General features: G+C 36.5%; 1 protein-coding gene across 13 annotated transcripts in view; it reads left to right on the forward strand.

Annotated features, from left to right (window-relative positions):
• Nucleotides 1-23,935, forward strand: part of LOC124251199 (prothymosin alpha-like) — a 269,250-nt gene that overhangs the window by 210,185 nt on the left and 35,130 nt on the right. For 4 of the 13 annotated variants that reach the window (XR_006891692.1, XR_006891697.1, XR_006891698.1 and 1 more), the window contains one exon: nt 18,956-21,110. The exons of the other annotated variants lie outside the window; for them this stretch is intronic. The gene's annotated coding sequence lies outside the window, so the exon portion shown is untranslated. Of the gene's footprint in view, nt 1-18,955; nt 21,111-23,935 lie in introns of those variants that run through there. 13 annotated transcript variants of the gene reach the window in all.

Consider the following 23,935-nt stretch of genomic DNA (forward strand, 5'->3'; position numbering starts at 1 on the left):
ATGTTTGATTTTTAACCTTTTGCTATCTAAATAAAGAAGAGTTTATTTTAAAAAATTCCTTCAGAGTTTATTTAAAAAATTCCTCATTCTCCTTTCTTCCTTTCTGCTAGAAGTAACTAGCATCTTGAAATTTTTTTTCCTATTATGTTGCACCTTAAAAAAGCAGCAGTTTTACCACTGTGTAATATGTAGGGATCATATGTATGTATACCTAAAAATATTCTTTAATTTTACTTATTTTGAAACTTTATAAAATGGTATCCTATTTTAGGTACTCTCCTGCAACTTGCTTTTTTCACTGAAATTTATACTTCTAAGGTTCATCCATGCTGTTGCATGGAGCTGTAATTCATTCCTTTTCACTGTTATGAAATATTTCATTGAATGACTGTAGCCCAGGTTATTTATCAAATCCCCTGCTGATGGACAGTTGCTTCCACTTTTTGCTGTTTCCAACATTGCTACAAGGAACATTCTTGTACACAGGTAAGCATTTATTTAGGGTATGTATCTAACATGACAATTTCTGGATTGTAGGATATGCACATTTTCAACTCTATAATGCCATATTCTATTCCAAGATGGTAGTACCAATTTACATCTTCATTAGCAGTGTATAATAGTTCTCATTCTTCTATATTCTTCCCAGCCCTTGGAACCATCAGACTCCTACGTTTTTGCCCATTTAGTAATCTAAAATTGTTATCTTACTTTGGTTTTAATTTGTATTTCCTTGATTACTAGTGAGATTGAGAATCTTACGTGAATATTGGCTGTTTGTATTTCTTCTTCTGAAAAATGCCTGTTCATGATTTTTGCCCATTTTTTCCTAGTAAGTTGTCTTTTTCTGACCAATTTGTAGAATTTTCTTATATATTCTGGATACTAATCCTTTGTTATGAATGTGCAAGTGTCTTTTTCCATTCTATGATTTGCCTTTTCATTCCTTTTATGATTTTATTTTTATTTTTTCCCTTTATGATATCTTTTGATGAAGAGTAGTTTTTCATTTTAATATATTCGTATGTATCAATCTTTTGCTTTCTGGTTTGGGTTTTTAGTGTCTTGTTAAAAAAAAAAAAAAATCCTTCTGAGCCAGCCCTGATGGCCTAGTGTTTAAAGGTTGGTGCTCTCACTGCTTTGGTGGCCCAGGTTTGCTTCCTGGGCACAGAACCACACCACCCATCTGTCAGTAGCCATGCTGTGGTGGTGGCTCACGTAGAAGACTGGAAGGACTTACAACTAGGGTATGGAACCATGCACTGGGGCTTTGGGGAAAAAAAACGAGGAAGATTGGCAACAGATTTGGTCAGGGAAAATATTTCCCTGGGCGAAAAATATCTTTCCCTATTCTGAAGTCATAAAAATATTCTCCCATATTTATGAAACTTTAAGAACTTGAAAAATTTTGAAGTGTGCTTTTCATGGTAAAATCCTTAATCTACCTGGGACTGGGTTTTGTGTATGGTGGAAGATAGGGATCTAAATTCATTTTTTCCCTACATGGATGATCAGTTAACCCAGCATCATTCATTAAATGCTCCATCCTTTCTCTACTGATCTGAAGAACCAACTCTGCCATCTGTCAAATTTTCATAAACATGGGGTCTGTTCTAGGCACTCTATTTGGCTCCAGGGGTCTGTTTATCCATCTTCTGCCTTTATGGATTCCCTTTCTCTTCTGTTTTCCAAGACTAAAAAATAATTGTCCTTGAAAAACAAAACCATTGTTTCCATCACCTTTTGTAAAACTGCCTTAATGCGTAATATGGAAATAAACAGTTGGAAAATTGTTTATATTGCTGTATGTTTGTGGCAGCTCTTTTTAGGCATATTTTCGTGTGTCTAGTACCAGTATAAGTCATTTTTGTTATTCAAACCCTTATATCAACTCTGCAGTCTCTTGATATTTCAGGATCTTGTTTGTAAGTCTTGAGTGAGTTTTGTCATTGTGATTCAGTTTCCTAAGTGGGACTGATAGAACTGTTGGACTTTCCTTTTTATATTCTTATGCAGAACAGCACATATAAATAATATTGCTTCCACTAATGAAAATTCAGTAGAATCTCATTATAATGCTGACATTGGAGAATGAGTGCAACAGCTGCTCTATTATGGACTTACTGGGTTATGGTGTGAGATGCTGTGTGTATATGGGAATCTTGGTGGCACATGAGTTGATTCATTTGAATCCTTACAACAGTGAGATCCATTATGGTTGTTTTTGTTATTGTTTTTATCATATATGAAACATCCTAGGAAATAAACTTCATGTTTAATTTTTTGGGAAAAGGATTTCCTAAAAACAGAATCTTCCATTAAAAGATTCATATGGCTGGTTTCAGGAGTGTTTCTCACTTGGATTTTAATAAAAGGCATACATTTTTACTTCAGTGCTGTGGTAACCTGTATATATATAAGCTTGTATTCATTTTAATAAATCATATGAAAATGATGACTAAGGCATCCACACATCTCAATGGTCTAATGTAATCATAAACTACTCAATCTTGACTCTCTTGCTAAGATAATATGAACTGGAATTTCATTGATGTATATAACACTGTTCTCTTAAATCATAGCTATGTGTACAGGTTCACCCATACAGATTTCAATAGATTATTGTCTCCTTGCACTCTATATATTCTATAAAAATTTATGCACTGATTTTTTGACTTTATGCATCACTCAACCTATGAATTGAATTTAATTATTTTTGCCTGCTGAAGAGAGCAATTTTTCTTTCAAAGTTAGTTTTGTTCCTAATTTTTAAATGTAGTATTTCTTATGTTGTTTTATTGATATCACAACTAGCCTTATTTTAGGCATGATTGTCATTTTAAGAAAGGTATTATTAAGTACATGGTCTCTGACTTAGAAACCATCAAAGTAGAAAAATAGCCAATTGCTGGGTATCAAAGAATCTGGATTTATAACTTTGCTAGAGGTGCTGCTGTTCTGGTCTACAATCCTTTCTCTCTTAAATACATCCCATTGCAATAAAGAAATCCAGCTGAAGCACTGTTTTGAGTTCCTTTTAAAAGTGAAAGACAGCACCAGACACTACTAAAACCATGTCTGAATTACTTGAAACTTAAAACGTTGAATATATTGTGTTTCTTCTTAAATGCCCAACTTTTCCAAAAGAAAGAATGTAGGTGCAGGGAAGACCCTTGTGGGAGGCAAAGGGTCTTCTTTGGCTTTGTGTAAAGGTCAAGGAGCAGGAACCCAGTCTGGACTGACAGTTCCACTTTCAGGTTTTGATGTCCTTAGTGTAATCAAGAAAATGCAGATCCAAACCATTCTTCTCAAGCTTTTGTCTCTGAACCTGCTGGACTAGTATCTCTGGGGAACTTATTAGAAATTCAGATTCTGAGGCCTTACCCCAGACCTGCTGAATCACAATCTCTGGGGGTCAGGCCCAGCACTCTGTGCTTTAACAACCCTCCTGGTGAAGATGATGCACACAAAGTTGGACACCCACTGATCTAAACTATACCATTAAGCACTAAACCAAATTTTTCTTTGGAAACACAAGTTAATCAGCTCCATATACGTGACAGTTTATCAAGCACTTTTTGTTCCTTCAACATTGGTAAACAATGGAAGAAAAAAATGTTCCTGATTTTTATATCTTTTTTTTTTACATTAGCATTTCTCCAGTGATTTTTCTTTTCTGGCTAATTTTGTTGTTGTTCACTCTCCTGTTGCTTTTAGGTATTATAAAATTTTATTTCAATTTGACTCTATCACTTTTGCAACAATTCAATTTTCTGTGTGAAGAATGCCGTATTGAGTGCTTTGGAAACAACAAAGGAAAAAACATGATCTTTTTCCTTAGGGAGAAAGAAGAAAATCTAGTTAGGAGGGCACCAATTCTTTGACTTGAACCTTCTTTACAATTATAATAAAACAGCATAGACAGGGAAAGAGCTATCTGAATTGGTGTGAACAAGCTTTTTGCATGAAATAAGTTTTTTTGCATTAAAATTTTTTGTAAAATTGTGGTAAAATACACATAAGCATAAAATTTACCATCTTACCCATTTTAAAGGGTACATTCACATTCTTTTAGCAACTCTATACCCATTAAGCAACAACTCCCGATCCTCCTCTGTCCCCAGCCCCTGGCAACCACAGTTCTACTTTCTGTCTCCGTGAATTTGACTTCTCTAGGTACCTCATATAAGTAGAATCATGTAGTATTCGTCATTTTGTGACTATCTTATTTCATTTTCATAGTGTCCTCAAGGTTCATCCATGCTGTACCATGTGTCAGAATTTTCTTCCTTTTTAAGGCTGAATAATACTTCTTTTTATGTATATTCTGCATTTTGTTTATCCGTTCATCTGTTGATGGACACTTGTGATGCTTCTACATTATTGGGAATAATGCTGCTATGAACATGAGTGTGCAAATATCTCTTAGAGATCTTGCTTTCAATTCTTTTGGGTATATACCCAGAAGTGGAATTATTGGATCATATGGTAGTTCTATTTTTCATTTTTTGTGGAACCTCTATACTGTTTTCCATAGCAGCTCCACCATTTTACATTCCCACCAACAGTGCACAAGGGTTCCAATTTCTCCATATCCTCACCAATACTTGTTATTTTCTGTTTTTTGTTTTTGCTTTTCCAGTGGTAGCCATCCTGATGGATGTGAGATGATATCTCATTGTGGTTTTAACTCGCATTTCTCTAATGATTAGTGATGTTTAGCATCTTTTCATATGCTTGTTGCATGAAATAAATTTTAAGCTAAGCTTGTAAAAGATTATGTACTTGGGCTGCTGAAAGGGGAAGCTAGTTTCCCGAGTGACCAAAGAGCCATGAGCAAAACGGAGAGAATATTAAGTTTGTGTTAATTGGAAAAAAAGAGATCGTATTGAAGGATGGGATAGTAGGGTAGGAGGCGTGGGGAGTCAGTGGTGCTGGACGGTGAAGGACACTGTTTACTACACTGAGGCCTCTGCTGCACTATCATAGGAAGATCTTGGAGGATTCTGAGCACCAAGATTATAGGATAATAGTAGCTATTGAGGTGTGTGTTCTGGCAGTTGTTGATTGGATCTCAGTGGCCAGGGATGGAGCAAGAGAATGTTTTCCTAAGAGCTATTACCCTCTTCCATGTTTCAGATTTTGAGTGACAAATCAGTGATCTAAAGAAGAGTGTTAAGTTATAATAAGTAGTCTTTAGAATGCTGATATAATTTTTTAAACTATTTAAATGATCTCCAGCTTCATGTTGGCTTTTTAAGCTGCCACATATTGAAGGCTTTCAATTGATTTATTTGCAATAACCATATGCATTTTTTAAACTACAAGCTGATTCAAACCACTGAAAACTGTTACAGCAGAGTAGAGTAGGTATGATAGACTGAAAAATACCCCGCCTCCCCTCACCAAAATATCAGGTCCAAACACCTGGAACTTATAAGTATTACCTTATTTGGAAAAAGTTTTTGTAGATGTGATTATGCCAAGGACTTTGAGATGGGAGATTATCCTGGATTAGCTGGGTGGGCCCTAAATGCAACCACAAGTGTGCTTCTAAGAAAGAGACAGAGGGAGATTTCTCACACACACACATACACATACACATGCAGAGGAGAAGATCATGTGAAAATGGAGCAGAGAGAGATTTGAAGATGCTGGCCTTGAAGGTTGAAGTGATATGGCCACAAGCCAAGGAATGCTGACAGCTACCAGAAGCTAGAAGAGGCAAGGAATGGGTTCTCCCCTGGAGACTTCAGGGAGGACAGAACTGCTGACACTTTGATTTTGGCCCAATGATACTGATTTCAGACTTCTGGCCCCGAGAACTGTGAGAGAATAAACTTATGTTGTTTTAAGCCATGAAGTTTGTGATACTTGGTTGCAGTGACTCCAGGAGACTAATACACTGAATAAGAGTATTGCAGCCAGACTTCCTGGATGCTTAGGTTGGCTTTGCCACATGCTGGCTGTGTGAACTTGTGCATTCAACCTACTTCTCTGTTCTTCTTCTGTAAAATGGGAATAATAAAAATGGAATCTACTTGATAGGGTAGTTGTGAGGACCAAATGAGCTTACCTGACCTTGGTAAGCTCTATCATCACCATCACAACCAGCATCGTCATCATCACTGTCATCCTCTCCTTTCCCCAGTCAGTCCTCTGCTCTTCAAGATCCCTTCTTTCTTTATCTTCTAATAACCACAGTTCATATGCTATACTTTGAAGCATGAGCTTCAAAGTATCTGAGCTCATGGTTTGGCCTTTCATTGAAATTTTGTCATTTTCGTGATGTAAGGCCAAGTTCATCTTCAGCAAGAGATTGAAAGACACTGCAGAAAATATGATTATGGCCAGGGCCACTCTAAGCAGCTGTGAGGGTTTTCCTCCTCTTACTTATCCTTCCTATTCTCTCTTCCTCCTCCGCCTCTTCTTCTTCCTGCTTTCCTCTGTTTCTTCTTCTCCTTCTCATTCTTCCTCATCCTGCTCCTATCTAAAATGGTTCTAAATGCTTCCCTAGCTAAGCATAAGGTATAGAGTCAATTCCTGATTCTAAATTTTAAAGAAAGAAGATATTGTGATGATAATCCCAAATGTTAGATGAAGGCGTGCCTCCTTATGTGGCAGCCCAAAAGGCTATGCAGCTCTATAGAATTGTAAAATTAATCAATCAGCCAACACATTTGGTCTCTAAATTATTTGAGAATTCAGATTTTGACTAATTGATCTCTTCCTTTCTTGTTTATCTCTACTTCTAGGCCTTGGGTTAGCTATAGACTAACTTCTTTGACCTGCTGAGGATGGTCTTCTGTCACGGTCTGACTCCCAGTAAAGTTAATCTTTCCAATAGTCACCACCAGATTCACTCCCCCTCCCCCACCCCCAAATGCCAATTATACCAACTTACTGATGCCTGAAAAGGATTTGGCCCCATGAGAAAAGAAATGGATCCCAAGGTCCAGAGAGCTTGAGTTTTGTAATTCCTTTAAAACCTACCAGGTTTTAATTTTCTCCATCACCCATCTGGGAGGTATTCATTCATAGAACAAATATTATTATTGAGCACCTACTGTATGCTGGGTACATTGTTCCCCATAGTGACCAATACACGGTCCATGCTCTCCAATCTAGTAGGAGACACTGGCAATTGAAGAGACAATTAGAATACAGACTGATGATTATTAGCACTGGGATAGTTCAGGGCAAACCTATAGGAGGTTCTTTTCAATGGTCATGCTTTCACTGAAATTGAAAGTAGGACTCCAGTCTTTTCTAAAAAAGCTTATCTATTTTGCTCAATGCTGGATATTTACAGGATGTCTTTGAAAAGGTCATAATGATACGCTTTCTTAGCTATAGAGTAAATTTCCAAGTATTTACTTGGCTAAAAGTAACTTGGGAACAGATTTTTCTCCTGTCACTTTGTCACACATAGAGGAGTACTTAGAAATTCTCTTCAGAAAATGGCAAATAATGAGGTCTGGATGAAATGTTTCATTGTGTGTGAATTTTAAAAGCATTTTTGTTTAATTTATTAACAAAGCATGAGTTTGTTCAGATAAACAAACATTTGTAAGTAGGAGGAAAACTATTTTTCTGAAATAGACCATTTTTCTGGAACTTATTTTTAAAAGAAAAGAGCTGAATCTCACAAAAGCTAGTGCTGATGGCTCATCCAGGGCTCATGGTACAACTTTGCCCTAGCTTGGTTTGTTGTAGGAAAAGTAAAATACCAGACATATTAGTAATGCTGTTATGGTAGTTGGCAAGGTTGTGAACAGTCATGGAAATCAGTGAAGACAGTCTACGGACCTTTTTTTTTGTAGCTGACCCATCTCAAGCTTATTATGTGGCCAACACTTATGCCCATCCCATGATTTCTGGAGACTGAGCAACCTGAAGATTTAATACCATTGTCAACATGGCAACATTTCAAAAAATCACTTGTTCATTTTTCAACAGAAGGAATAAGGCCCGTGCTCTAAATAGAGCAAGCGTTCAGTTTACAGCACTAAATAAATGCTCTTATTGGCTTTAAAATCTTTGGGATTAAAAGACCCTCATTTTATTTTGAGCTGGATTTATGGGATGTTGGAAAGATAGGATGTTAGGATGAAGAAAAATCAGCCTCATAATTGGGTAATTTTCAAATAAGTGGAAATGTTATTCTGGGCTTGTTTGGTTTCTGGTCATTATGATCTACCCTTTCTGAATTTTATATCTTGTTATTCATTGGGGGTTTCACTCTTTTTCCTCACCCTTTGGGCCATTTGTTTTGCTGAACATTCTAGGCTACGGCTTCTTCATAAAGGTGTTGCCCTTCAAGGTCAGCTTAGGCACAGCTAGATGCAGTAATTCCTAAGTAGAGTCTTCAGGACCCAGAAAGCTCCTCTCCCCTAAATAACCCTACTTTCCCTGAAACACCTGCTGCTCTTTCCTGGATTTTTTAATCAGTAAGTCATTCCTCGCTATTAGCAAGCACATTAGAAAAAAAATGCAAGTTGCCGGGCTGGCCCGGTGGCGCAGCGGTTAAGTGTGCACGTTCCGCTTCTTGGCAGCCCAGGGTTCCCCGGTTCTGATGCCGGGTGTGGACATGGCACGCTTGGCAAAAGCCATGCTTTGGTCGGCGTCCCACATATAAAGTAGAGGAAGATGGGCATGGATGTTAGCTCAGGGCCAGTCTTCCTCAGCAAAAAGAGGAGGATTGGTAGTAGTTAGCTCAGGGCTAATCTTCCTCCAAAAAAAAAAAAAATGCAAATTGCCATCAGTCACATGTACCCTAATGCAAATCATCTCTTTGGCTCTTGCCAGCCAAGAACTGAGCTTCTAGGGAATGGAACTTAAATCTGAATTAAGGGAGAAGGATAATTTGGAGTAGAACCTCCCTGTAGAGGAGATCAGGCTCAAGTAGGGGGAAGCTATACTTAGGGGTAGCATTTGGGAGTACAGAAAGGGAAAGTAGGAAGACACAATTCAGTAACTTCATAATTTCTTAGCTTAACCTCATATTGATGACCTACCATATTGAGACTCTCATTCTGTGATAGTATAACCTCCAGTGGAGCAGAAGCTCTGTAGAGATGAGGTCTATTCATTCACTGGTGTTTATCAAGCCAGTGGTATGATGCCAGCATATAGTGTGTGCTTGACAAAAATATGTGAACAAATGAATAACCTGGTATGCAAAAGCTGCTTTCAAAATGTTTTTTTCTACACTGCTAAAGCTATTTTTTGAGTTGATTTCTAAAATGCTCCAATTTTTTACCCAAACCCTCAAATGATTTTTAATGTTTCGCTATACCAGATATAAGTAGTTTCTCCTCCTCCTCCCAATACTTAAAACACTAAGTATCAGATGTTCTAGCAAGTAAACAAGCTTATTACAGGAATCAATCAATCAAGTATTTATTGATCACAGATTCTGTGTCCAGGAATTATATATGTTTTTTCTAGAAGAGGCCAGTCTGTTAATCCATATTTTACTTTTATACTTATAAGAACCCAAGGCAAGCAATTAGGACTTTTACTATTTGGGGATGCAAATATGCATGATAAATAATAGCCATCATTTTAATCTTTCAGATTTCATTTTATGGTTGCATTATGACCATTTGTCTGATGTATTTAATTTTCTAAATTTCTGTTACATGAAAAATGGAAACTGTATTGATTTAACATCAGAAAAATGTACAGCAGTTAATATAAAAAAGGCTGCATCTAATTTTGTTAATAAACTATAAATGGTAAAATGACATACAGTTTAGATTTCAAAGCATTGGGAACCCACATTTTTCTGTAACATTAATTATGTAGTTTTAGTTTTGGCAGCAGCATAATTCTACAGTGTGATATTTCTACTTTATTGTTTCTCAAAGTAGGCCTAAAATGCTAATATAAGACAGGAAATTTTCCCCTGGTGAGGTGTGCACTGTGCTAGGAGGATGTAGTATTTGTAGTACAAAGGGAAGTCTTGCAGAGATTTGTAGACTAGATACTCTGGTCATCATAACTACCCTCAACCCTGCAATCGAAAGATCTTATTAATGTTAGATGATACACATTTGCTATTATCCATCATGAATTCAAATGTGGTTTGCTCTTGCTGTCTCTGGAGTAATAGTCAAGTTTAGTAGTTAAGTCCAGTTTGAATCCTGGTGCTCCACTTAGTAGCTGTGTCATCCTTGCTTAATCAATCTGTGTCTGTTTCCTCATCTATAAAATGGGGACAATAACTGGATCAACTTATAGGATTGCTCTGAGGATTACATAAGTTAATACAAATAAATGTTTAGAACAGTGACAGGAACATAGGTGCTTGATAAATATTAGAATTTCTAGGGATAGATTATAAATATTTTTGTCTTTAGAAACTTTAGTTCCAATGATGTAGTAATATAAGAATTCTACAAACAAGGTTAGTTCATGGACAAAATATAATGAGCTGTATCTGTCTGGCAAGTCACGTCTTGGAAGAGATTTAGTTTAGTCTCTCAAGGGGAGGTTAGACTAAGCACAGAGCCTTCAAGGTGGCAAAGAACATGGGGCTCTGCACTGGGGAGTGCAGAAGTTGTTGAGTTTGTAAGAAATGAGTCTGGCTAAGTAAGCAGGGACTGAATCCTGAACCCATGGTAGAGAGCTTGGCAGTTATCTTGAGGCCTATAGGAAGCCCTGAGGGCTTTTAAGTTGGAGAGGGACACGCTGAGATTGTGAGCAACACCACTGTGCCTGCAGGACAGAGAACAGGCCTTGACTGGTACAGGATGTGAGTTAAGAGGCTAAGAAGGAAGAGCCATGGTGGCCTGGATGAACCAGGCTGGTGTGCCAGTGGGGATAGAGAAATGGACAGATTTGAAATCCATTAAGAAGATAGTCAGTAGCATCCCACTGATTGTTTTGATGTGATGGGTGAGAAAGAGGTAAGAGTTGAGGATGATGTCCAGGTTCCAGGCAGTGGCCCACCAGGACATTGCCCATTACCTGACTAGGTGCTCAGTGTTGAGGTGGGCCAGGGGCTTACAGGGGTAATGTGGTCAGATGGAGCTGCTGCCTGGCAGGAGGTGGCATCACAGGTGAAACTGATTTGGTCACAGGCTGGAGGTCAGGAGTGGGTATAGAAGCAACAGGTATATGATGTAAAGCATATAAAATGAGGGCAAATCTGGGACCAATGTCCAGGATAGCCTGGGACATTGCCCCCACACTCTGAGGGTTCCATGTGGCAGTAGGGAGCCATTTAAATTTTTTTTTTTTAAATCTAGTGTGACTCTTTTCTAGTTAATACTATCCCCAGAACAGCTCCTCTAGGCTTTATATGCCCTGGGCAATTCCAAACCTTTGTTGACTCTCCCCTAATCTGCCCTGGAGTCTTGGTACTAGCATTTAAGGATTGTGTCTCTACCCCTGAGGCAAATTGGAGGTCACCTTGAAGCTGAGATTTTCTTGGGCTGATACCACCAAGTTCCACATAGGCTCTTGTCCCTCTGGGACAACGGACTCTGAGGAGCTACAGCTGAGAGTTCTTAATTCTTCTTCTTTGTCCATATACATTTGTGACATATCCATTCCTTGATCCTTAAGGTTTCTTTTAAGCCATTTGCTGAAACCTGATGCATTTTATTTAGTTAGGCTTTTCTGCAAGCTCGGCTCTTGAAATGAGTTGGGTTGAATTCAGTTAATTGATAAATTAACTTTCTGATTTCACAAAGTTCAAGTTTTACGAATCATCACAAAACTTTTATAAGAAAATACAAGTCTGAACACAATGTAAACTGCAGCACTGGTGGGTGGGAATTAAAAAATTAATGTTGCTCAGAAATTAGCAATCTAATCTTTCATCAGCCAGCTAAGAATGCTGGAATTGTTAACTCGTGCGAATGAAATGTGAATCTTTTTTTCAGTTTGTTTAATATTAGAAATTCAAGGAGAGGAAGATTCAACGCATTTCAAAATATTGGAAACCTTCTTAAGGTGATCATTAAAGCAAGCCTCAGTGAAAGTAAACAGACCTCTCTTGCTTCTTCAGCAGACAAACTGCGATGGTGAGAATGAAATTAGCAAGGAAAGTATTAAAATATTGATAGCAATCATTCCATGTCCAGGCTTTGCCGATTAATAATTAATTTTACCTTGAAGGTAACTGTAAGAGTCAGACTTTTTTTTTCATGCTTTCACTTGGCAAGAATGTTTGACTTTTCTTCCTCAAGTTATCAAGTCTCCAGCAAATAATTCATATTTTAAAGTGGTTAGTGGTTGGAATCTCTTTTCTGTGCCTTCATAAAATGAAAAAAATTTTGCTCTGAATGGTTTAGAGAAGGTGTGAGTTAGTCATCTCTCTGACTGATTTATGTGTGGCATCAGTGGATTCTTCTTGTGTCATTGCCTGTTATATATGTCTGACAGTGTACCTGTTGTTGTTTTTAAAAATTTTCAAGGGCCATATCCAAAAGTAGAGGAAATGATCTTTCTCCTCCGCACGCTGATGATTACAAAGGGTTATAAATTGTTACAAAATGGATGTTTTCTCACCAAAATAGGAAGCATCCTTCAATTTTTATGGCTTTTTATTTGGGCAAGATAAGTTTGTCTTAAACTTCTTCCACTATCACGACTGAATGACCCTCTTGCTATGATGGTATTTCCGAGTTAAAAGAGGTTATGCTATCTATGTGTGGATCTTGCCCTGGCAGTTGGTCACAAAACTTTGTTCTAATTTGTTTTATACATCCGAAAGTTATCTCTTCAGAAGTGTATTGGAATGAATTTTATGTTGTATTTTTTATTTTGATAAATAAAAAGTGGTTAAAATATTTACTCATTTTCTCAACAACTATTTGCTGAATGTCTGATATGTGCTGTTCCAGTTAAAAGCAGACTTAAAGTCAGTTTATGTCATACTAAAATGGTTATTAAAGAATAATATTCTATTTCTCATTTTCTAAAATGGAACAAGCTATTTATAGTCTTTGGACCTTATATCAAAATGTTTCCGGTTATCCATCCCTTCCTATCAAAAGCATAGGCTTGATGTTTTTGATTATGTACCATTAGTTTTAGAGTCATGCTTGACTCCAGGTTTTGGAAATAATTTATTTAAAAATATTTGCTATGTGCAACTACAGGAAAAGTGTAATTTTCCTGAGTGACCCTGTCCAAATGTTTGACAACAGCATCTAGCTCAGTGCCTGGCATACATGTGTTGATGTTGAGTGTGCTGGGATCCTAGTCTGTGGTTTAGTCCCTGCTCTATCTAGTCACTGCCTTCTCAGCAGTGCTTTCCTGCCTTGGTTTCAGTCTTGGTGCCTCAGCTCCAACTTGACCCAGATCATTCAATCTGCTTGATACCTCCTAGACCATAATGAGCAGTTTTTACACAATTAATTGTAATTCTAACATAGGACTTGCAGGCATTGATTATTTTGGATAAAAAGTCAGGAATAAAAGGTAGTGTTTTAATTTGGGTGACCACTTTTGTGAATGAAAGGCTACTGATAAGGTTTTGTAAGCCACCTTATTTATTATTAACAGGATTTTTGTGGCTTATAATGTTTCTTTCAACTCCTATTCTACTGACCCAATGCCATAAGCGGTGAGACACTTGCTAATGAGTTAGATACTTATGGTTTTCTGTAGTTACACATGAGACTTACGTAGTCATGCCAATAATTTAATTTCTACAATTTTAAGGTCAATAGGCATTGTCACCTATGAAATGTGAGCCAGAACTTATAACAGCCTTCACATGGATTTTATTTTGCTCTTTACAATAACTCATGGCGAGAGAGAGTATCTTGAAGACAAAGATGTACCAATACAGTATAGTATTTATCATTTTTCCAGATTAGGTCAAAAGCATGCTTATAGGTATTTGTATTGGTCACAGAAGAGTTCCCAATGTAAGTTGACAAGAAATACTATAACGTTTTATATTCAACCTTTCAAAACCCTGTTAATTATGCATAAGATAATACTCTTCAATAACATCAGGAGTAGATAAATGAAATCATTAGTTTTATATTCCAGAGCCCCATGCACATCTATTATAACTATGCATTGAATGTCTCCACCCCCATTTCTCAAAATCACTTTTTCATACATAATAATGTGATATCATAAATGACTATGAACAGTATTATATAGTGGATGAAATTATACAAAAAAGACCTTAGCTTTTGAAAATTATAAACCCATCTCATTACATGGAAGGGACAATTTGCTGACAGCCTATGACCATGGAAGGAGAGGTGTTGATCAACCATTTACCATTGTCTTTATTTCATTAAATAGGGCCTCTGACAAATATGTCATCCACTCCAACATGCTTAACATGCTGCCATGGCAGTGTCAGTGTAGACAGAAGTGGATCTTTGTGGTGGTACCTTCTAGGAATATGAAGTCTAGCTGGAGAAAAGTATTCCGGCTTCCTACAAAGTCTGCTTATAAAGGGATATCCAGGGTGCATCTGCATATTCCTTTAAGTTTGAAGCATTCTAGAGAGTTATTTTGAGCGGTGAGAGAAGACATGTACAGAGTACATTTAAAATGACTATGTAAAATGATATGATTTGCCATTATTGTAATTTAGCCAAGATAGGTGGCCAATTGAATGTTCCAAGAACTGTAATTGTCTACATGCTATTTGCAAGGCCCTTTCTGATAGAGCTAGCAAAATGCACCTCTTTCTTCCAATATCCATTTGGTTAGAAATGCATCCATTACTTATAAATCATGACTCCTTTTTAAAAAAATTTTTTGACTACTGTAAATACAGGTGAAGTCAATATCTAATAATGTGGGGTGTTTTTCTATTTTTGTAGTTGCGGAAATTATTTTAAAATATACTATGTGTTATCTTAAAATTCATTTTAAACCGTATATTTGCTAAAAAGAAAAGGGAAATGTAATCTGAGAAAGACAACCATATTCAAATAGAGGATAATTCTAACCATGTATTTTACAGCCAGAATTTCAAAACATGGATGGAAATATTATCTAAGTTTTCATTATTAAAAACAAGTTAAACTTTTACAAATTTCGCTTTGCTGACACCAACTAGAAGCAATTAAAATACAAAAATAGAATCATGTCTGTTACAGAAATGGTACATTTCAGCTGGAAAAAGCCATGCTTTATACATTGGTAGACACACTGGTACTTTTGTTTTATAGTTCTAGAGTATAAATGCATGAGCCAAATTATAGAAAGGGATTGTCTCTTATTTTGTCTATGAATTCCACTGTTAGCAGTAAATGTTAAGTATATTTTGTCATCAAAGTACTTTTTTGTGTGAAAATAAATAAATAAAAAAGTAAACTTTGTAAATTCTGAGTTTTATCTTCCATGTTACACCTGGGTGGAGATGTCTGATATGTCCAGTATACACAACTAGTTATGTTCCTAACTAATCCTGTCTCTACTGGCTGTTTGACTTTAGGAAGTTATTTAAATCTCTCTTTGCCTCAGTTTTCTCATCTGCAAAATGAGGCAAAAATGGTGTTTTCCTCATTAAGTTGTTATAAATATTAAATGATTTAATACATATATCTAGTTTAGGGATTCAAATAGTATGCAGTGGTGGTTATTCTAAGTTACACTATATTAATAAAGTCTTTAATGATTAAAAATATATTATTTTTCAAACTCTAAAAATAATATATTTTGTTTGAAAATTTTGGAAAATGGATAAACATATAAATAACATAAAAATTATTTATTGCTACCCACAGAGATAATCACTATTACATTTAATTATAGACCATCCCATTCTTAGCAGCTCCCCTTTCTTTTGGTTAGCATTGGCCTAGGATGCCTTTTTTAATCTGTTTATTTTCAACTTTTCAGTGTCACTCTATGGTGTCTCTCTAATAAACAACATATACCTGGATTTTTAATTTTGATTCAATTTGAGAATCTCTGTCTTTAAAAAAGGTAATCTAAATCATTTGCATTTATTGTGATAATTGATACTTCAACATTTTTAGTATCTTTATGTTTTCTATTTACCATATTGCTTTTCTTTTTTCTTTCTTTCCTTCCTTTATTTATGTTTTCTTTATCTCCCCTGAACATTTTCTCCCCTTTACTAAATTTGAAGTTTGCATTCTATTCCAATTCTTTCAATGTTTACCCTAAAATATTTGACATGCATACTTAACTTTAGATTTCTTAATGCAGTATGAAGTTGATGAAAATCATATCCTGCTCTTAAATAAAACAGGAATCCTAGAACCTAAACACCTCTTCCCCTGTTTCATTATGATTTGAAACCCTTCAAAATTCGTTATTGTTGGCTTAGATTAACAACATATGTAATGAATTTCTTTGCTTGCTATTATTTCTTATATCTGGTTCCTTCCTGTGGAATTCATTTTCCTTCTGGTTGAATACATCCTTTAGCAGTTATTTCAGAGGAGTCTCTGCTCAGCAAGCTCTTAGTTTTTATATCTTTTAAAGTTTCCTTTTGTTTCAGCTCTTAGATGATTGTTTAGCTGGGTATGGAATTCTAGGTTATGTTATTTTTCCTTAGTGTTTTGAAGTTACTATTGTCTTTGTCATCTATTGTTGCTGATGTTAGGACTCCTATTGGTCTCATTGTTGTTCCGTTGAAGGTAATTTACCTTTTTCTCTTGTAGCTTTCACAGTTTTTTGTCCTTTTTCTTGATGTTCTGTAGTTTCACTACAGTGCTTTAGTTGTGGCTTTGTCTTTATTTAGTCTGGAAGTTGATGAACTTTTTAAATCTGAGGATTTATATCTTTCTTCAGTTTTGGAGAATTTTTTTATATTATCCCTCTCTTCATTCTCTGTAGTGTCTTTTTCTCAGATGACTATCACATGCTGGAACTTTTCGCTCTCTTCTGTCTAAATTTCTATTTCATATTTTCCATATTTTAAACTTCCTATAGACATTTTAGGTGATTTCCTTAGATCTATCTCCCAGTTTACTAAATTTCTCCTCATCTTGTGTGCTCTTTAACATATTGTTGTCTTGTTTTCCAGTGAGAGTCTTCTAATTCCAGAATTCATTTTCCACTTTTCATAATATCCTGCTCCTGTCATGTGGAATCTATTATCTTTTTCATCTCCTTGATGATTATAAACATTTATTTTAAAGTTCTTTTTAGATTGCTTTATTATTCAAAGTTATTTGGATGTGAACTTTTGTTGCATTTGCAAACTTTCATAGCATTGGATTTCTTTGTATTCTTTTCATTTGGGTTCATCAGTAGTAATACGTTAGATGCTGAATTGTGGAAGCATCCTTATGGGGCAGTTTTGTGTTTTACTTTGCTGTGGATGTTTGGGTTCCCCAGCTTTGGACCAGTTTTTATATTAATTTCTGAGTTTGGAGTTTTCTTATGGCTCAAAGAATTGTGCCTTGTGCTGGCATGCCTTGCAGGGTAGGGAGTTCCAAGTGGTCATGGTTGACTTTGCTTTCTGCCCATACCTTGAAACAAACCTTGTCTTTAGGCTGTTGGGACTTTTTCTAGTTTCAGTTCACTCCCCTGGTTTTGCTTCACGGAGGAAGCTCAGAACTTACCTTCTTGGTTTTCTGTTCAATGCCAAGTATTTATCCATGTCTTCCCAAGGGACATAATAGCTTATTTTTCTGGCCCCTAGAAATAGATTTATCTTATTTTCAAGCCCAGCTGTGTACACTGAAATTTTTCTTCAAATTTTATCTAGAATTTCTAGATGTGTTTGAAGTGGGAGGAGAGACTCCATATCTCAGCTCAATCAGCTATCTTGACTGGAATGGCCTCCCATTTTTTATTTTCTTCTTGTAAAATTAGAATTCTATTATATATATCATTTTAATAATTGCTTTTTTGCCTCTAAGAATTTATCATGAGTCTTATACCATTACTAATTCTGTAAACTATGGTTCTTTAATAGTGATTTTCCATAGAATGGAGGTATCATTTATCTAGACAATCTCTGTTTTTGCATATTAAGTGGTTCCTAATTTTTTTCAATGATAAATAATGCTTCTGTGAACATTTTTATGTATTTGTGAGCCTCTCTGCCAGGGCTACCTTCTTAGAGGTGGAAGAATTATTGTATAGCAGGATAGGATCTTAACAATTTGAATGACTGATGAAACAGTAGTAATGGGAAGCATAATGGATGTATCATGAAAATTCTGAACATTAAGAAAGAACAGGATAAAATGGTAAGAGGAGGATAAAAATGCAGTGGATTAGAATTTTGTATTATAAACTTCAAATCTCTGTTCATTTATATAATATATATTTGAGGCATTATGTTGAACATTGTAACTAGTGGGGAGGGCTAAGAGATGAATAAGATGTGGTTTCTCTTCTTTAGAAGAATGTAGGTGAACTCTCAATGAAGATAAATAGAACTACAAGGAACTCTAATAAAAAGGCAGACATAAATAAGTAATATACTAAAGGTAACAGGAGAGTGCTGTGAGATCTCTGAAAAAGGATCTACTCAATTCAGTTGGAGGACAGGCATATCTACCTAATAATTTACAACCCTTAGAAAGACAAGAAAAAAATGTGAGCAGCAAATGAACACATGGTTATAGGAGGAAGAGTTACCTCAGTTAATAATTTTATGAGTATAGTTATCTCAAAATGCACTTGTTTGTATGAGTGAACTGCCTCTTCACAGGGCTCACTCCTAATTCAAATGGTTTCTCACCATGTCACCAGCCAGAAAAACCATGCCAAGCCTATTCTTTAGGTTCCTTACAGCAGCTACACCCGAACAGTCATCCCAACTTCCTTCTTCCCAATAGGAACTTCAATTGGTCTGGTTTCCCACCATCCTCATACATGGCTATGTGCTTCAGAGGACAGAGTTTCAGTTAACGCAAGTCAATCATAGAGCATTCTCCTTACCAATGACTGGTTTAGGCATTGACATGTGGAGCAATTTTAGCAGGAGGAAAATTTTGCTGGGGGCTTTCTTGAAAAGGTTTATTCACTGTTACAGAGGCAAAAAGATGAAATGGTCCTTCTTTCACTGGCCACTGTTGAGTCTGGATGTTGTACTTGGAACTGCTGCAGTCATCGTGCCATCAGCCTTTGGATGAAGTTAACACACGGGAGAAGACAAAGCTAAGAAGAGAGAGAGAGGGACCTGGAGGCTGCCCTATTTAATGTTGTGGTAAAAATGCCTGTATGGTTTGAGTTGTGTTTTTTATTACCTGAAGCCAAGATCTTCCTAACTGATGTGAGAGGTGAGGTGGGAAGACTTCAGAGCTGTCCCTTGGGAGTCTTATTGTCACCTCAGGACAATCCCTGCAGTCTACTAAGTTGTCTCATGCAGGGATTCAGATAGGTCCCAGGTGACTTGGGCTGATTTCCCCTTTGTTTTCTTTGGACAGTTACTGGAATAACTGAATGTTGGCATTTCCATATCCCAATGTCTCTTTTCAACCCTTCTTTTCCATCTTAAATGTAAACTCTTCCAGCTGATTTTTGAATGACCTAAAACCGGGAGAACTATTGATGCTGCACAGTACTGACCCATGTATCAATTTCTGTGCCTTGAAATTAGGAAAAAAAATGCCCAGTGAATATTACTTTTGGCCAAATGTAATGAAAAGCAAAAATTTCTGATTTTCAAATGTGTGTTCATTGCCTCCTTTGTGCCTTCACTCTCTCTTGACCATGACTTGTCACTCTCTTTCAAACGCTTTTCCAAGCATTGAAATTTCAAAAAATTTCCAAATGCTCAACACCACCTCTCCTGCCAAAAAAAGTTGTAATATATTAGATTAAATTGATTTTATAAATTCAAATTTATAATTGGAGATTGTGAGTGACAGTGGCAGTTTGAGGTCACCTTGAGCAGGTGACTCGTTACTTTCGTTTGTTTTACATTCCCATGTTGAGAGAATTCTGATTCACACCAATAAGTAGTTGCAAATTTAAGGATTTTGTTTGCTTAAGCAACTTGTTTTGCCATTTCTAGGTTCTGAAATAAGGATGGTAAGAAAAACTTTATTCAAAGTTCACGGAAGAGCAAGTTAACCTGGTTGCACAACTTAAGTATTGAGAGTTTCAGATATGTTAAGATTGGTATATAATATTCTTGTGTGTGTGTGTTTTTAAATACCCCTTTTAGAAATAAATGCTATTTAAATGAAGGAATTAAAATGACATAGTTTTTGTAACCCCTGAAGTACCCCAGCCCAGCTTGAATTTGAAGATCACTACTTTTTAAAATTGTTTTTTACATTACTTCTCACACCATGTAGCCATTATTTGATGAACTTTCAGTCCCCCTTGAGCTGTTCAAAGGCAGGGCTTGTGTCTCATTTATGGCTGTATTCCTGAATTTAGGCACTCAGTTTTATTTTTACATGGTGACCCCCTCCTTAGACCAACTGAACGCTTCCCAAGGCGATGCTCCTCATCCACACAACGCAGTGCCCACTGCATGGCAGATCTATGGAATGAATCGCATGACATCCCAGCAAACATTCCTCTGCCTATTCTGATCTGTTCAGTTTATAAAAGACCAACTTAGGGGTTGATCTCTTATTGAAGCTTTTCTTATGGTGAATGTATGCATATCCATTTATGGTTACTTTTGTTGTTCTCATCATGTAGAAGATATAGATGCTTGTTGTAGAAGTTTAGAAAATAGAGAAAATTACAAAGAAAATGATCGCCGTGAAGTAATATTTGCATTTCCTTCCAGTCTTCTTCTCTGTATATATTAGTTATATAAATGATGCCTAATCCTGCTTTGTTCACTCACATATTATGGGCACTTCTCCATGCCATTAAAACATTGTCATAAGCCTAATTTTAATTGTTTTTGTGAACTAGTCCATCTTATGAAAGTACCATGGTTTATGTAACCCATTATTTATCGTTAGACATATAGTTTCTAGTCTGCTTTTATAAATTATGCATTATACAATGCTATGATATTCTTGCATAAAATGTGTCAACTGTGCCAAGATTTATTTGTTTAGGATAAATTCCTCAACAAAAAAAAGAGTTCTGGGTCAAAGGTGCAAGCATTTTCAAAGCTTTTGTTATATTTTTGCTTTAGATGATTTGTAAATGTACCTATGATCTTGGAGAAGAAGTCATATCTATTTGGTTGCAGTTGGATAATTGGTGACCTCTCAGACAATGAACACTTCTATTAAAAATTTTGGAGTTTGGGGGCTGGCCCCGTGGCCGAGTGGTTAAGTTCGCGCGCTCCGCTGCAGGCGGCCCAGTGTTTCGTTAGTTCGAATCCTGGGCGCGGACATGGCACTGATCATCGGACCACGCTGAGGCAGCATCCCACATGCCACAACTAGAAGAACCCACAACGAAGAATACACAACTATGTACCAGGGGGCTTTGGGGAGAAAAAGGAAAAAATAAAAAATCTTAAAAAAAAAATTTTGGAATTTGGATGACAGTAAAAGCAATAGCTAAGATAGGCTCATCAAATCGAGTGGATAACAGAACCAGGCCACCATGCTATTTAAGAGAATTGGCTTTCAGACACTGTACTTTGAGTCTCAGTTCCTTGGGGATTCTGCCCTCCTGGGCTTTTTGTATTCTTGGTTCTTGATGGATTTACATTTCCTGAACTTCATTTGCATCTGACCTTTTCCTAAAGAGCAAAGGATGAGAACCTGGGTAGGTGTGCACTCCACTTAAGAACCAGCATCCCTTTACTTCCTCACCATTCGACCTTGGGTTTTAGCCAGAGGAATACAGTCCTGATTTCTCCTCTTGATTTTGCATTAACAAAGCTTTTTTAAGTTCACACGTGCAGAAAGACTTGATATAGTGGGAACATCATTTTGTTTCAGGCAAGGGATAATATGTATGGGGGAAACATTGAAACTGAATTCTTGCATATTTAAAAAATTTAACCCATTTACCCAGAGGCAGAAATAATTTAGGGCTTAGGAAAAAAATCACAGGTAATTTTAAATTCATATGTTATTATCTGACCTAAAGCCATATCTTTCTTCATCTAGATATCAGTCTAATTCTAAGAGAAACATCCAAGGGGGTTTGAATGGAATTTTTTTAATGTAAAGAAATGGCACACTTTTTTAAGCCAAATTGGCTTTTCACAGTGGCAGACTTGCAGCTGTTAACTAATCCCATAACAAGCGGTATTTACCCACACATTTTCCAAATTAAATATGGGTATATGCAGGCCTGGCTTAAGATCCCGTAATACAGATACTTTACCTGCTAAGGAAAAAAAATTAAAACCAAAATCGCCCCAAGGATTATAAGCACTGAGGGAGAGGTGAGGATAAAAAAGCCAGAGAGGGGATGCATGTCACTTTGCAGAAGGCCCACTTAGGGCTGAGGGGAGGAGATTACAGGGATGGTTACAGAATAAGTAAGTGCCTGAGCATTGCTTAGGAGACCTGATCAATTATCCAGAACAAGTCATGCTTACATTGTTAGAACCTAGGTATTAAGACCTGCCGTTCAGGCAAGCACTGATGGTTGTTCTTTGCTAGGAGGTGTTACAATTTTTTTTTTCAGAATTACTGTGTAATTTCTATTTGCTCTCTCTTTAAAATTCTTTTTCAGACAGTGAAATGACATTTTTATGTCTTTAGTGTAATATGGATTCAGTTCAATACAGTTTTTGAAAACAAGAAGTTAATCCTGCGCTGGGCTAAAACTTGGATTGGTAGAATGGCCAATCACAGCATCTCCCCCTAGCCTGCAAATTTTTTGAGAATCCCATTACATTTTATTCAGGAGTTCCTTACCAGCCAAATGTATTGTTTCCATGGCTACAATTAATGGGGAAAGCAATTTTATAAGACTGATGTAAAAAATGAGCACTTCATCAGCCCCCCTGCTGGTTGCATTTAGAGACTGGAGGAAGGAAGTCGGCTCTTGCGGGGTTGGCAGAAGCTCTGTGGTGCAAAGGGGGCAAAACACTGAAAGCAGAAGTCAGAAGTGTCTTCTCAAGTGTAAGGAATTACCCCAGAAGACTTTATTAGGAATTGGAAAATGCCATTAATTGTGACATCTTTTCACACACTCTATTTACAGAATCGACTCTATGACAACCTTAAGAAAACAATAACCCGTTCCTTAAAAATACAGACGTCCCTTCTCCTTTAATTGGTGAAACAGGTTCCAGAGTATTTGGTACAAGACAGATAGACCCAAGAAAGAATGAAAGCCTTGAGGAAATAAAGAACTCGCTTTCTAACTCTGTCACTCATTTCCACCACAACGTTTAAGTTTTAGGTGGTTATGACTCAATCATCAAAATTTCTCTTGATTAGCATTTTTATTCATTTATTTTCTGAAAATGCATACAATGAAGTGAAATCCTTGTCATCTCATCTCATTTTCGAAAATATTAAAGTGAAAATAAAAGAACCACAATGCAGTTTCCTAAGCATCGAAAAATGCTTTTGCTCCATCGCCCCCAGCTCAAGCCCAGAGCAGAAATCTGGAGAGATTTCTTGAAAAATTCAGGGGCTTACTGGACAATGGTCACAGGGCATTTGAATGACTATTAAAAATTTTTTTCCTGGAGCCTACTCTAATTTGGGGAATAAATGAAATGTGAACAATTCTGTGTTCAGTTTAGTACCATCATGTAGCTTGTGACAAAAATGTTGCCCTTTTCCTATTTTCATGTGACTGGAAATATGGGATGAACCAAATTTTCTTTTTTAAATAATAGGGTGTGAACAAGCATACTTTTTGGTGAATGAATGCAGTTTAATTCCTTACAAGCAAATCTATTTAAGAAACCATTTGTTTATATTTCCAGGAGCACAGCTATTCTGTTTTTTTTTTGAAATTGCATGAAAGGCTGCTCTTAAAAAGACATTTTTCCCCTGCAGAGGGCAGTCTGCCTCTACAAAATACACCCAACCCCGGCAGCATCTGAGTGTAGAGAACAAGTATGTATAATTATTTTTAAGCTGTGAATGTAAATAATTCTTTTTCTTTTGGATGA

This window comes from Equus quagga, chromosome 13 (genome assembly GCF_021613505.1).
Source record: "Equus quagga isolate Etosha38 chromosome 13, UCLA_HA_Equagga_1.0, whole genome shotgun sequence".
Taxonomy (NCBI): Eukaryota; Metazoa; Chordata; class Mammalia; order Perissodactyla; family Equidae; genus Equus; species Equus quagga.